General features: G+C 50.2%; 1 protein-coding gene across 2 annotated transcripts in view; it reads right to left on the bottom strand.

Annotated features, from left to right (window-relative positions):
- The window catches only part of COL18A1 (collagen type XVIII alpha 1 chain), a 132160-nt gene that overhangs the window by 98633 nt on the left and 18731 nt on the right, over positions 1-14796 (bottom strand). The gene's annotated exons all lie outside the window — the stretch shown is intronic.

Raw genomic sequence — 14796 nt, forward strand, 5'->3', positions numbered from 1 at the left:
GGGGGCACTTTGGGCTATAGGTCACTAGCTTTTCAGGACCAGCCTTCTCCCTGCCCCAAGGAACAGAATGCCCATCTTAACTTGAAAGACAACAGTCACATTGGACAGAAAATAAGGTACTTGAGGCAAAGGCCTGTTTCTGTTTGTAATTGTAGCCTCAGTGCCTGGAATAGAATAGGGACTGAATTGGTGCTTACTGGTTAGATGACTGATTCTTGGTTCCCTCCCAGATTCCGAGTCATCTGTCTTGGAGCCAGACAGCCAAGCCCTATTTAATCAAAGTAGCAAAACTTCCCAACAGCCATCACTCCATCAATCTCCCCAGAAAATGAGCAAAACGTCAGCATGTGTCACATGGTGCAGAGACTAATCAAGACGGACCCATTTGCCCTAGCTGCCTATGGAGGGGCTACAGACTGAAGCTGCCTTCCCCCCCCCCCCCCCCCCCCCCACACACACAGAGCTATAGCTCCTGGATCTCCCAGCTGAGTTCAGATGGCTCCACTGCTCCCTTCATTAAGTTTTACTCTGACAAGTGAATCACTTAGTTCTCCAGGCCAGACCTAAGCTCATATCCCTGCCTCAACATGCTATTTGGGCTGCCCCTCCCTGCCCCCACTTCGGCCCTAAGCAGTATCACCTCCAACATGTCAAGATGTTGGGGGCAAACAGCCCAAGGCCACTAGTAATGGGCTGCTTCCCAGAAGCTGCTCAGAGAATTGAAGCAGGCAGGGTTCTGGGCTGTTGTCTTTGTGAGCCCAGCACCAGGTAGGTAATGAAGAGATGCCTTTTGATTATTTACTGGATTCTTATCGTATTGTACAAGTATCCAGAGTGAGTGTCTAATGTGGGAGCGGCCAGCACCCATAGAGACAGAAAGGAGGACATGCCATCCTTGGCAGACCTAAAGGATCTATCTAGTCAAACCCTACATCACCGCCCTCCCCGCCAGCTCCCCAAGTTGCAGCCTTCCAGGCAGAGAAGTCTGTCTGCCTCCCAATGTGATGTCCCAACATGCAAAGCTACTCACTAAAAAGATTAGTAATGCACTGGTGGGGAGCAAGAGGGAACCTGTCAGGAGAGAACTGGGGAAAGGCACAAACAATGTTCCCATTATCTTTCTTGCCTGCCCTGCCCAGCCCACTCTCCATCCAGACATATGGGAATCTGAAATCCACTGAGAAGAGCTAGCACCAAAGGATCCAACAGAGAGCGGGCCTGGGGGCATCCTCTCCACCCAGACTACAAGCTGACAAACCACTGTGGGGGGCAGAAGAGGAGAGAACCCTAGGGCAAAGGAAGTCTCCAAAAATTTACTTTGGGTCTAAGAGTCAAGTCAGAGCACCCTCGGGAATCAGATGCATTTTGTGGGTTTCCAGAAGGCAAAAAGAGAGCCAATTTGATTCAAATTGAGGATCCTCAGGAAAAGGGGGTGTGTCCAGGAAGACAGGTCTTTGGCTCTTAGCATGGGTGGGAGAGGGGCATTAGGGGTGTTGGGAGTCCAGCTCCCACTCAGATGGACCAGAGCCCAAAGGATGCCATGCAGTCCCCACTACTGACCAGTGAGCCCCACTCAAGGGCTGTGCCCAGGAATCGAGGAATCTATCCATAAACCTTTATGAAGCACCTACTATGTGCTAAGCACTAGGATGAAGACAATGGGCATGCAAAATCAAGGACAAAACTAGGCAGAAGATCTAAGGTCAGTGTGCCTGACTCCCCCTTTGGCAGTGCCAGAGACAGACACCTTTGAGGAAGGAAGAGAAAGGAGTGAAAGTTTGCATGGGAAGGGCTGGAAAGGATCAGACCACATGGCTAGAGGCAAAGCGAACAACCAGAAGCTGACCCTCAGAAGGTGCAGTTTGCTCATAACAGAAAACCTGTGATGAAAAAGTCATGTTCCCTCCCCCAAGGGGAGGAGAGATGTATCCATGAAAACCAGTGTAAGTCACACCCATTGGTCCAAGGTGGGCAAACACACAGATCTGACTCAGTGCCCCCCCAACATATGTGGGCACAAACCAGTCACACAGTGCCAACCATGTTGAAAAAGGTTTTTTCGGAGATGGGTGGGTATCAATGGCCCAGAAAGTCCCTTCCATCTTCATTGCTTCCTGCCTTGATTTCCTCACCTGTAAAATGGTAATCATCCCTTCCAGGGTGGTTGTGAGCATCCAATGAAATCATACTTGTAAAGCACTCAGCCCAGCGCCTGGCACCTGGCACACAGTAGGTGCCTAATCAATGCTTCTCCCTTGCCTTCCCATCTCTAGGAGTCAGCCTAGCATAGAATCTTGTCCTCAATATTTGGCAAACAAAAGAACCCAAGGAAGGTCATTTCTCTCCAATTAAGCCCAGAGTATACAATCAGACAGGAACAAAACTATGCCTTAAAGACAGAGCCTGGACCCCAGACCATTCAAGTCTCTTTCTGACTCTGAACAGAGACTCAAGAGAATGATGAGGCAGATGGACACCAGGGACAGAGGAGAGCTGCTGGGGGCCCCAGGACAATGGATGAGTCTGGAGGCTTAGATGAGATGAGATTTCGGTCTGGACTAGGGTAACTGGCAGTGAGGGAGGAGAGCCAGAAAGAGGCCCCTTATGAATGGATTGATTTCCATCAAACAAACTTTTTAAAATCCTTTTTTTTGGTAATAGACCCTTTATTTTTTGACCAGTAGGGCTGGCATTGGTGAGCCTTGGTATGTGTATGGCAATGCACATTTGTGTGTGTGTGTGTGTGTGTGTGTGTGTGTGTGGAAGGGTTGTGTATGAAAAGTCAGAGACACACAGAGACAAACAGACACAGACACAGAGAGACCGACACAGGCAAAGACAGATTTCTCAGACACAAAAGCTCACAACTTGGAAATGCCAAGGACTGCCTCCAAACCATATCTGATTGAACCTGAAAAGCCAATAGGCATGGGGACACCCTATAGCCAGAGGAGAATTCGATCCCAGCTCAGAGGGGAGGATTTTGGTGGATCACTGGTAATCAGAGCCCTAGCTCCATTGGTGGGAGCGTTTGATCTCCCAGACCCAGGGCTACTCCCCTTGCCTAAGGCTCCACCCCGCACTCCCCCAAAGGCACAATAGACTCCTCCACCCTGGCAAGCCCACCTCCAGCAGTGACCCTTTGGGAATGGCAACTCCATTGCAGTCCTCAAGGGTGAGCACAAGAGGCCAAGGGAGAGAGGTATTCAGGCTGGCTGCACTTCTGTTTAAAAACTCAAGGAAAGGCTTTCCTTCTGCTAGCGCAGACACAAGCTCGGGATCTTTTAGAGCTGGAGCTGAAAGGGACTAGGAGGTCCTCTTCTAGCCCAGCCTCCCCTTTTTACCAAGGGGGAAACTAAGGCACAGAGAAGAGGTGACTTGCCTCAAGCCACACAGGCAGCCCTCAATCCTCTGAGTCTAGACCAGTGCCCTTTACCACAGTGCCCCTGGAGTACAAGGACGATTTTACTGAAATCTGGGCAATGTGTGTCAGAGCAAAAGGCAGAGAAACAGAGAAGAGATGCTGCAGTCCCAGGAGCAGACACAGTCCAGGATGGGAATGTATGAAGGACCTGCTACCACTGAAAGTTTTGTCCAAGACTTGGATGAGGGCAGTGATGGCCTACATAGCCTGGCGGAGGCATGCACGAGGCTACAAAGGCCTGTGACAGGCTGGATGTGATCACGCCTGCCACACTGAAACAAAGGCCACTGGGAATTCTGGTCCATCCTCTCTAAGTGGTCTCCCTTTTCTGAACATCTTCCAGGAAAGCCCCAGGCCATAATTCACTGTGGAAGGGCAGGTGAGTAATCCCCAGGAAGACTTTCCTCTTTTCAAACACACACTGGAAGTTCCTTCCCCCAAAAGTGCATCCATGAAACCCTCAGAATGCACAGGAGCAAGCAGAAATCAGCTCAAAAGGGACACACAATGAGGGCAATGCTGTGTCCAAAGGAAAAAACCGGCATATCCCTCAAGCTCATGGTCTCCTCTGCCACATTTTTGTGCTCCTGGCAAATGGGAATGTTTGTGGATGATTAAGTTCACGATTTTAAAAAGGTTTAAAATAAAACCCACTACTCCTCCATCTTTAACCTCAACATTTTTTATCCAGACTGCAACCACGTGTGGGTTACATGCCATCCCACAAGCCAACCAATCATGTTCCTCACCACACCGTGACACACATTATCTCCCATACAGATATGTCAGCAAACATCTTGACATTCAAACTGTCACTATATCTGTGTTCAAAGGAAAACCCTAAAATGAATCCTCAGAAACAAGGAATGGCAATCTGTAAAGGTTCCACTTACATTTCTATGACCTAGGACAATCCCCTTAGATCCCAAGGACAGGAAATAACAACGGCTGGCTTTCATCCTGCCCTTCCATGTGGGTAAAGGCTCCTCAGACCTTATCTCCTTAACAACAGGTGTAAGCTGCCTGGGAAATCTAAGTACAGATGTCAAGCACCCAAATATGTTGACTTAGTCACCATCTTGACAGGGAAATGGAAAACACATCTGTGCCAGTGGGAAGACCTTCCACTCCCAGGGGCTCCAGCAGCTTCAATGAAATGCGTCTTCATTTGTTCTCAATAAAAGGAGGATGTCAATAAAACGAACAATACTAAACAATTGCTCTGAAAAAGATGGTGGAAGGGCCATGTTTTGTGGTCCTCCAGGAAGTCAGAAAGTGCCGGAACCACCATGCAGAAGCCAATAGGACCTTGGGCTGCAGTAAAGGGGATTGTTTCCCTGGTGATGGCTCCACTGTCCTCATCAGACCCCAGAGTCACAGGGAGGCCAGGATGGGACAGGGTATCAAGGCCATCTCTTAGAGGGTATGTTTAGCCTGGAAAACAAAAGAGGTGGGAGTGGGGACAAGACCATGAGAACAGTGGGCTTCTAGCACATGGATGTGAATAACGGAGAGAAGAACCAAAGGACAGACCCAGCAGCAATGACAGTGACAAAGAGACAGATAAAGGTCAGGAAGAACTTGGGGGAGTGACTGTCCCCATCTTGGAGGTCTCCAAGCAGAGGCAGGGCTCTAGGCTGTGGTGAGGGAGTGTTCTTTTAAATCACGGGCCACTGAGATCTCTTCTATCTCTGAAACGTTGTGATGGATGGAATTCGGTTTGAGGGAGCTGGCCACCACCATCTTTCATCCTTTTGAGGTTCCCCTTGGTCTCTAATGTCCAACCATTTTTCCTTCCTTTTTTCTTGCTTCCAATAACAGAGCCAAGCACCAGAAATTCCTGCCAGAGCATGGCCCTGATCTCAGAGCCACTAGCACATTGTGGAACCAGCCTGCTCTGTTAAGTCAGAGCTTGAAAGGGAGACGAAGATGACAGAGGACTGCCTCGACTTCTTTTATTTTTTCCAGCTTCACTTATTCCTTTCAGGAGATCATGGAAATTCCCTGACAGAGGTCATTTATCTTTTGAGATTTTTATTTTAATCATGACCCCTTAGCCTCTGGACTCAAAAACAAAAAGGTTCCCAGTGCCATAAATCAGCCTGTTTTCCATTCTTGCTCCTTCTTCCTCATGGAGAGAAGACAAAAGGTCCAGGGGCAGGCCTTCTGAACCTCACCATGCCTCTGTCAATCACAACTGCTCTCCAACATAAAAGCACATCTGCCTGAGACACCATGGGCAAAGGAAAGGATTCTGAGAGATCTGGTCTCTGGCCATGACTGCTGTGTCTCTAGAGCCATCTGCTCACCTCCAGAATAAGGGGCCTCTTCCCCCTTTCCAGGTTTATAATCAGTCTCACTTGCCAATCATCCCATGGCCCAATGGAAGTCACCAGTCCAACATGGTGGTCTCAAGGCCCAGGACTATGGCACACGAGGAAACCAGGCAGGAAGATGCTAATCTGGCTCATCCAGCTAAGAATTGCAAAGCCAGTGAACTTTCTATTTATTCAAAAACAAACTCCGGCTGGGGTAGTCAAACATTAGCTGGGTCATGGCTGTCCCTCCTCTGTTCTTGCCAACTTGACTCCCAATGTACAGACCCTCCTCTCCCAAGCCAGGTCTTTGATTGACTGTCTTCTGTCCTCTTTCATGGAAGAGGAGTTGAGACAATAGTGGACATGTTGAGGACAAACTATAGGGCAGAGAAAAAAAATACCCTTTTAGGCTTGAAAAGGAAAACTCTGGACAAGAACAAAGGTGCAGAGTAATCCTGCAGCACTCTTCCCGAGCACAAAGAACTGGAAATTAAGTGGATCCTTACAATCTGGGAACAACTGAAAAACCACAGAACATGAGGGAATCTCATGGAATGTGATGAGGTAGGAAGATGTGACAGCCATGGGGAGTGGGAAGAAACACAAGAGGACATGCATAAGCCCAACTCCAGGAACGAGTCCCTGATCTCATCACTTCTGGTGGGCAGATCCCAACTGATCCAGGTCTACCATTCTGGGGCACTCTGTCTGGATGCTCCCAGGAGTTCATCATGAGGAGTCCACCCAGTATCTCATGGAGCTTGCTCACTCTCTTCCCCCCAACCCCCACCAGGGCACCAGGCCAGTACAGGGCCTGTCCTCCTGCCCCTGTCTTCCTGGGACCCATTCCCAAGGACAGCCTCTGCTCCTACCCTTCTTGGCACAGTTCCTCTCTGGCTGGCTGTCACAGGCTACCCGTACCCATCTAGAGACCTTCCTTGACCCTCTGTGTGGGGATCACTAGTTCTTCAGAAACCATGGCACAAAGTGCTGCAAAAATATTAGCAGACCCCAAAAGACAGTCTAAACAGTGGAAAGATCAAACGGAGAGAAAGGCCAGATCCCTGGAGGGCCCAGAGAACTGATGGCCAACGGGACAGAGAGGGGAGAGGGCCCAGGCATCAGAGGTATGGCAGCCCCAGAGGAATGCAGGTCACCCTTTGTCTTTGTCACAAGATGAGTTTCCCCAAGAAGCTGGGAAAGAGTTGGTTTTGTTTGAGGTTTTTTTCCATTAGAAATGACTTCTGTAGAACGACAAAGGGCATCAGTAAAATGCATTTTTCAAAACATAAATTGAAAAAGTACTAACAAAGGATTCACCAGGAATTACTATCTACACACACCCCATTTTCAAGATGTTTTCAGTCTTCTCCAAATGCTGTGATTGGGAATCACAAATAGCTCCCAATCATGACTTGGGAGGGGCAAGGAAGGGGAAAGATGCTGCCCCCCTTCCCCCGATTCGGAAGCCCCCCACACCATCACTGATGTTCCTTCCGCACAACACTAAGGACTGAGCATCACCATCTGCCCATACAGAGAGTGAACGCAAAGCCCCAGCTCCTCCTCAAGTTCTCACTGTGGAAAGAGTACTGGGCTTGATGGAGGAAGACCTGAGTTCAAGCCTCACCACTGACCATGATGAGCTGTGTGACCTTGGCCAAATCACCAGCCACATCCAAGAAAACATTCCTCACAATAGTTGTGGTGGGGAGAAGTTCTTTCATTGTCCTCAAATCCCTAGTGCACAGCACAATGCTTGGCATAAAGTGGGGCAGTGCTGAGTAAATTCTTGATAGGCCACTGACATCACGCTCTCTCCACTCTTAAAAAAAATGCCCATGATCCTCATCCTCATCCCTTCAGTCCTCTGGACAGTAGTCACTAGCACCCACCCAGTTCCGTGATGAGGTGACCCAGCTTGGGGCATACCTGGTAGGACCAAGCATTTCTCTGAATCTCAAGGAGTCCAACAACTCAACTCAGAAGTCTATGAGCTCCCTACTGAGGTGTCATTTTACCTTTTCAAAGAAACCCAATGGAGCCAACCCACTTGAAGAAGAAATAAGTAAGAGGAAAAGGGGGAGCTTATGGCCCAGTGCACCCCAGCCTAATAAAATGAGAAAAACTTAATCCTTACCCAGTCTCTGTGTTGTGTCTACTCATAAGAATGGTTTTATTAAACCCAGACAGCAAGTCTGGTCATTACTTTCAGTTCACTAATGGACAAACTTTGGTGCTAAAATAAAATGCTTATTTAAGTAGAGGATACACAGGTTGCACTCAGTATGTGCTCTTGAGCAACTCACCTAGCTTCCCTGGGTCTCATCTCTGGTAGAAGACCAGCAGGTAGTATCACCATTATGGCCACACTGTGTTCCTTTCCCCGTCATTTAGAATCTGGGTTAGGGGAGCAGAAATGAGGCTGATAGCATCTCCCTCATGAACCCAGATTAGAAAGTTCCAAGCAATGTTATGTGACAGCTTCCGCCCAAGCCCTTTCCAGACATGCTCTCACCATATCCCCATTTTACAACACAGCAAACTGAGGCTAAGAGGGTACGTGACCTTGGCCAGGAAGTACTCAAGACTGGATCTGAACTCAGGTCTTCCTGACTCTAAGTCCATTGAGACACCTGGCTGCCTCATCTGTCAAATGGGCACAATTTTCATAACGCTTTTCCCTACACTGCTTTTGTGGTGTCACCATGGGGTGTTACTAACATAGGGCATCAGGGCGCTGCTGTTGTCCTATTGAAGAGACACCAGGAAATAGGAACAATCATTTCCCAAATGACACGTCTTCTCCCTGGGAGGTAACTCACAAAGCTCTCGGCCTAGCAGAGGCAGATCTCCCACATACCTGCGGCGGGGACAGAGGGGATGCCCTGAGACAAGGACCTTAGCAGGTCACTGCATGACTTCCAAGGCCAGAACCCTGAGCTTGATTGCCAGAGGAATCCTCCAAGAGTTCTCCACCTTCAGAGAGGAGGAGAAAGTGTCTGCCCTGGGGGCATGAAAGGCCTGTGTAGGTGTGCTAGCAGGTAGAAGAGATTACATAACAAAGAGCTGCTCAAGGGGATTCCCATCCCATAGGGATTCCTATTCCTGGACCTCAAAGAAAGGAAGCTCCTGGAAAGCTCAGGCAGAGGGCCACTGGATGGCCCCTGGAGGACTCTCCTCTGCACCAGTGATGCATCTTCACTTTGGGAAACAAGGAAAGAGTTCTGTTTCCACAGGGTAAAAAAAAACTTGAAGCTTTGCATGGTAATAGTTAATCAGAGTTGTGATCTGGCACATTCAGATTAAAGGTCAGAAACTTGGGCATAAGCTTGAGGAGCTGTTTTAGGGGAAGCCTATCAGAGAGGAGAACATGAAGTCACATGGTCAATGGATGGTGTGGCGGGAAGTCCAAAATTCGGAACAGGATAAAGGGCTTGCATTTATCTGAACAAATTGTAGTCTTCCTGTAGTCTTACTTAGGAGGTACCCGTTCATTCAGGGGGAATAAACGTAGAAGGCACTCCCTCCTCCTGAAGAGGGGTGGAGTGTACTTTGGCCAAAGTGTTCAATTCCTCTGAGTTCTGCTGTAATCAATTCTTGATACTTTTTAGTGTCAAGCATGTTTCTAACATCACCCTTCTGGGAATGAGCACCAGAGGGCCTCACAGTCCCCTGCCCTTGGCCCTGACAGAGAAGCCACGGGGAGCACGGTAAGCCATGGAGATAAGGCTGGAAGAAACACAAAGTCAATGACAAGCCCCCAACTATTCTCAGAAGAGCCAGGGATGAGCATCAAAGAGACTCAGAACTCTGAGCCAAGCAATGAGACCTTGTCTCCTCCACAGACCTGGGTGATCATTCAGCTAGGCATCTGGAGTGTGGGGAGGGATGTTGGAGGCGGGTGATCCCCTTCCCCCATTCCACAGAGGAAGAAATGAAGGCACACCGCCCTGAAGTGATTTGTCCAAGGTCACAAAGCCAGTAAGTGTCCAGGCTCCAAGAGGGCTGCGCTAACCAAGGGAGGCCTCCATCCCAATAGCCAATGGCTATCCTCCCACCAAAACCTCTCACCAAAACGGTCTTAGAAAATGAGACCAACCAGCAAGAGGCCCAGGCCACCCTCACCCTTAAAGGAGGGCTTAAAGTACCACCCTGACCATTTCCTCCGCCAGACCAAGAAGTGCACTGTGGACCTGAGCATTCTCCTGTCTGTGTGCCAACTGCCCATGGTCCCCCACCCCCATACAGCCTTGTTCCTCCAGAAATCCCTGGGGGATTCAAGCCTAGGGACTGGACACCCTTCTCAGTGAACCCTTCACCTCTGGGGAGAAGATGCCAATTTCTGGCATCCCCTGCAGCCCAAGACCCTGAAAGCTTGTCTCAGGAAGGAAAAAGTTGACATAATACGATGCAGGTAATGAGAGAGGCTGAAGATACAAAGAAGGAAAAGCACCAGACCCAAGTTAGGGAGGAGATGGCCTCCCCAGGAGAGCCAGAAGCCTTCCCCCAACTCATTCTAAACTAGCACTCCCCCGGGGATCATTTTAATCCAACAAGCATTTGTTAATCAGTGGAGAGTTACAAAAAGAAAGTGATCAATAGGCATTTATCAAGCACCTACTGTGTGCTAGGAACTGTGTGCTAAGTGCTAGACAGCACAGGAAAGGCAAATACATCCTCTTGGCTCTGAAAGGTCTCCCCTTGTAATAGGGAAGATGGCAGAAAATCATAATGTGCACGTAAGATATGGAGAGGGTTTGCCAAGGGAAGGCTTTCCACTAGCAGCAGAGAGGACCAGGAAAGGTCTCCTACAGAAGGCAGGATCAGAACTGAGGCTAGAAGGACACCAGGGAGAAGGGAAGGAGAGCATCCTAGGCATATGGCACAACTTGGGCAAGCAAATAGTGCTGGGAGATGGAGTGTTTTGTGAAAGAACAGCAAACAAGCCTGGTGGAGCTCAGAGATCACTGAGGGGAAGGTTGTATAAGAAGTCAGAAAAGATAAGCAGGAAGAACACTGCCCTAAGGAAGAGAAGGCCTCTGGCCCTTATTGAAAAAAGGGGTGTCCCCCAGGGGCGCTGCTGCAGAGGGTGCTTCAAAGGACTCCATTCAAAGTCACTGAATCCATTCAGAAGAGGAAGGGGAGGCTCGCTTACCCAGGAACAAGGAAAGCCAGGTCTCAGGGCTGGGTGGAGGCAAAGACTGAAAGAATCATCCTCCCCAGGGTCATGGCTCAAATTCCTTAGTGTTTGAAGATCTGCCGAGCACTTCCTGCCTGATCCTCACAATGACCCTGGGAGGAAGGGACCACAACTGTTCCCATCTCACTACTGGAAAACTGAGGCTGACAAGGACCAAATGACTTGCTAGTAAGTGTCTGGGGCAGGACTGGAACCCAAGGCTCTAAATTTGGAGCAGCCCATCCCTTCACAATGAGGGAGCAAGGTGGACTCTCCCACAAAACCAACAACACCAACCAACTCTCAGGTCTAGAGAGAGGCAATAGCCAGGGCATGTCGATTGGGCAAGGATATCATCCTATTTCAAAGAGAAGGAAACTGAGACTCCAGGATCAGTCACTCCAGCATCATCCAGGTCCTAAGTGGGAGACACAGAATTCAAAGCCTGGCCTCAGGGCTTGAAATCCAGTCCCAGAGTCAGCAGCACCTGAAGAAAGTCCGGCTTCTCCTGCCCCTAGACTCCATTTGGGAAAAGAACAGCTGGGAATGATGTAGCTCCTCTCCCCCACTCCCAGAACTTCCTGGGAAACACTGGACTGTGGAGGATTTGTCTCGTCCAAAGACAAAGAAATAGCTCCCAGGAGATGGCATGGAGTCCCTGATGTCCAGGCAGAGGACACAGTGGAGGGGAAGCATCAGGCAGCTCCCAGGTCTGGATGTGGGCTTCATGTGGGCCAGCCCCTCCAGGGGCCCCATTCAAGAGTAGGGCCTGGGATTCTGCCAAACCTGACTGGGGCAGGGGGACTGAGTGCTTCACTTTTCTGAGGATAAGAGAATGGCAACCTAATTCTGAGTTCGAAGGAAGGGACCTCAGCAATCCATCAATAAGCATTTGTCATAGCCTGGCCTGTATAGAACCTGGGGAAGCGGTGGACTCTGAGCTACAAAGAGAAAAGTCAAATTGTCCCACCCTGAAAAAGCTAGGGAGCTCGGGGAGGGGGACACTATGTGTCCGAAGATGAGTAAATGCTTAATACAGAGGAAATACATACAAGGTCCTTCTGGGGAAGGGGGTAGTACCGGCACCTGGAGGAGGCTTGAGGAAGTGCCTTCCTTCAATGAGACCCAAGGATACTAAGCAGATAGACCCTGTGGACAGTAGGGAACCATGGGGCTGAAGAGGGCAAACCCAGGGCTGGGGTGATATAACCCAATCTTACCCAACTTCCCTCATCTCATCATGCCCTTATGGCCTGCCTTCCAGCCAGACCGTGGCAGAGAGGGCAGCTACTCCAGCTCTCACCCTGGACTCAACCACAGAAGACGCCTGCTCAATGCACACCTGATGGTAGTGGGCCCCTGGGAAGAGACTGGGCCAGGAGGCCAGAGACATGGGTACAGATCCTGACATGAAGGAGGGAGAACAAGAGGGAACGGACCAAGGCCACATCCCACCAGTGTTAGGTGTTTCCTCCTGGGTAACCTTGGGAAGCCTCAACTCATCTGATACTCAACTTGTTACATCTCAGGGGTCGATCTGGATCAGTCTGGAACTTCAGTGTCATGGCCCCTCAGTAACATTGAAGGGGGGACCCCAGGGGTCCTCACTTCCAGGGATGGTTTAGGTTGGCTTTGGCCAATTCACAATGGAAAGAAAGGCCTAATTTTAGTTAAAAGGTGGGTGAAAATAAAGGTCTATTTTTTTTCTATTCAAATTCACAATCATTGAAATTTATTCATGGCTACTGTTACTCATCCTTGGTAGAGATGATGTCTATGGTCTCTTCATCTCTAGAGCTATGATCCTATGAAGAAAGAGCAAAGAAATAAAGAGAAAAGAAGAGAAAGAAGGAAGGAGGAAGGGAGAGAGGGAAGGAAAAGGGAGAGAGAGACAGGATGGGAGGGAAGGAGGAAGAGAAGGGAAAAGATAGATGAAAGTAAGAAGGAAGGGAGGAGAGAGAGGAGGAGGACAGAGGTTCTCGAGTGCCACAGTGCCACGGAGAAACTAGTGGGTCTCCCATCCCCACCCCCAGAAAGCCTCAGCTCTCTTCTGTCCATTCTGACAAAGGGGTAGGGGTAGGCACGCCCATCAGAACACTCCAAGGAAGCTGGGCCTGGGCACAGGGCATCAGGACAGCAATAAGCAATGTAACCACACAGTAGGAGGCAGGGAATCCCTGCTTACATCAGTCACAAACAAATGTCCCAAAGCCTTGAGCGGCGGGTCCTAGATTTAAGATTCCAGCCTCTTGGGCGCACAGAGAAACATCAGGTATGAGAGATCAAAGGTAACCTGGAAATTGACCAACTGGAGAGCATGTCCCAACACCCACACCAAGTGCCAGCTTGCGCACCAACATCAAAGTGGAGAAGAGGGGAGGGAAGGCGGAGGACTTCACCACTGCTCTTGAGCAGGAATCCTGGGGTACACTGATGAGGACAGATACCCTCGTGCCTTGGCCAAGCTCTGTGAATGTGGAAGAAAGGCATTCTAACTGACTCCTTGGACCCAGGCAGCCAGTGGCACCTCTTCGCTAAGAGCCTGCCAGGGGAGGTGAGGATGAGAATGAATGAGAAGGTGGAAGGGGCGCCAGGGGAGGAGGTCACTGAGGCTCAGACTGGCCTGTAAGCCTCTTCAGGGGCTGGTCCAGCACCCTGGGAGTTCCCACTTGGCAGGGATGCGGTTGGGGGAGGACAGAAGTCAATAGGACTCCCTTTGGAAGTCAGCCATTCCTCCAGATATGGTACTCAAGAGCCTGGCACAAAGCCTTCAAGTGTGGACAATGGCAGCTCCGTCTTAGGTCTTTTAATGATCACTGCCAAGCCAACATGGCACCTGATCCGAGGCTCTTCCCTCCCCACCTCCCTGGTTGCATTCTCTCCTGGGGGGAGCCCCAGACAAGGCAGATCAGAGCTCACAGCTGCAGGGCAGCCTCACCCCCAGGGGCCTCTCTCAAGGTCACCCTGCACACCTGGGGTGAGGTACCTGGACACAGGGTGCCAGGGTGCCAGGAATCGTACCTAGGAGGCCCCAGTAAGGTCCAGTCCCTGCCCCTCCCCCAGGCTGCTCAGTCCCAGGAGTGGAAAGAACCTTCCCTGTCAGGTGGTAGGCACCCATCAGGCCAAGCTCCCAGCTCAGCTGCCAACCTTGCCCTTTTTGGGCACCTGTCCTATTATCCAGGAACTTTGTTCAGCTGATGTTCTAGATCTCCAGGGATGACAAAACCTCCAACATGCCCCTCCCAGGGATGCCCCAGCCTCTACTCTGGGCTGGCCACAAGAGGCTAAACAGGGACCCAGGAAATCACCTTCTCTGATCTGATCCCTTTTCCCAGAGGGCATGTGTGGATGGGCCAATGTGAGTGGGTGTAGGGGTGTACTTCATATGTAGGTGTATGTGCATGGATGTGGGTATGTATACATATATGAGGGTAGGGTATTGTATGTGCACTGTGTGTGCATGTACAAGTATGTGGCTGGGTGTTTCCATGTGAGTGTGCACACACATTTAGGGTTGCATATGTGTACATTCCCCCTTGGAGTGAAACCTGATTTTCTTGCACCATGCCCTCTTCCCACATACTGCTCCTCTGTCACAATTTAACTCGAGCCATAGAGAGGGGAGCCCCAACTCTGGGCACTGATGGGGTCCCAGATCCTCTGCCAGGAGGGAGGGGTAGGCCATGCATGGTGAGTGACTCAAACCTGCCTCACCATGAGCCAAAGCCAGGCTGGAACAAAGGAGGGGCATGGGTATCAGAGGAGCCTGGATCCTGGGCCTCACAGACCTCGCAGCCATCCTGCTGACCTTCAGTGTGAGGCTTGCCAAGTGGTCCGTAGGCCCCCGAGATACCCCAACCACCCCCTTCCTG

The sequence above is a fragment of the Notamacropus eugenii genome, chromosome 2, assembly GCF_028372415.1.
Source record: "Notamacropus eugenii isolate mMacEug1 chromosome 2, mMacEug1.pri_v2, whole genome shotgun sequence".
Classification (NCBI taxonomy): Eukaryota; Metazoa; Chordata; class Mammalia; order Diprotodontia; family Macropodidae; genus Notamacropus; species Notamacropus eugenii.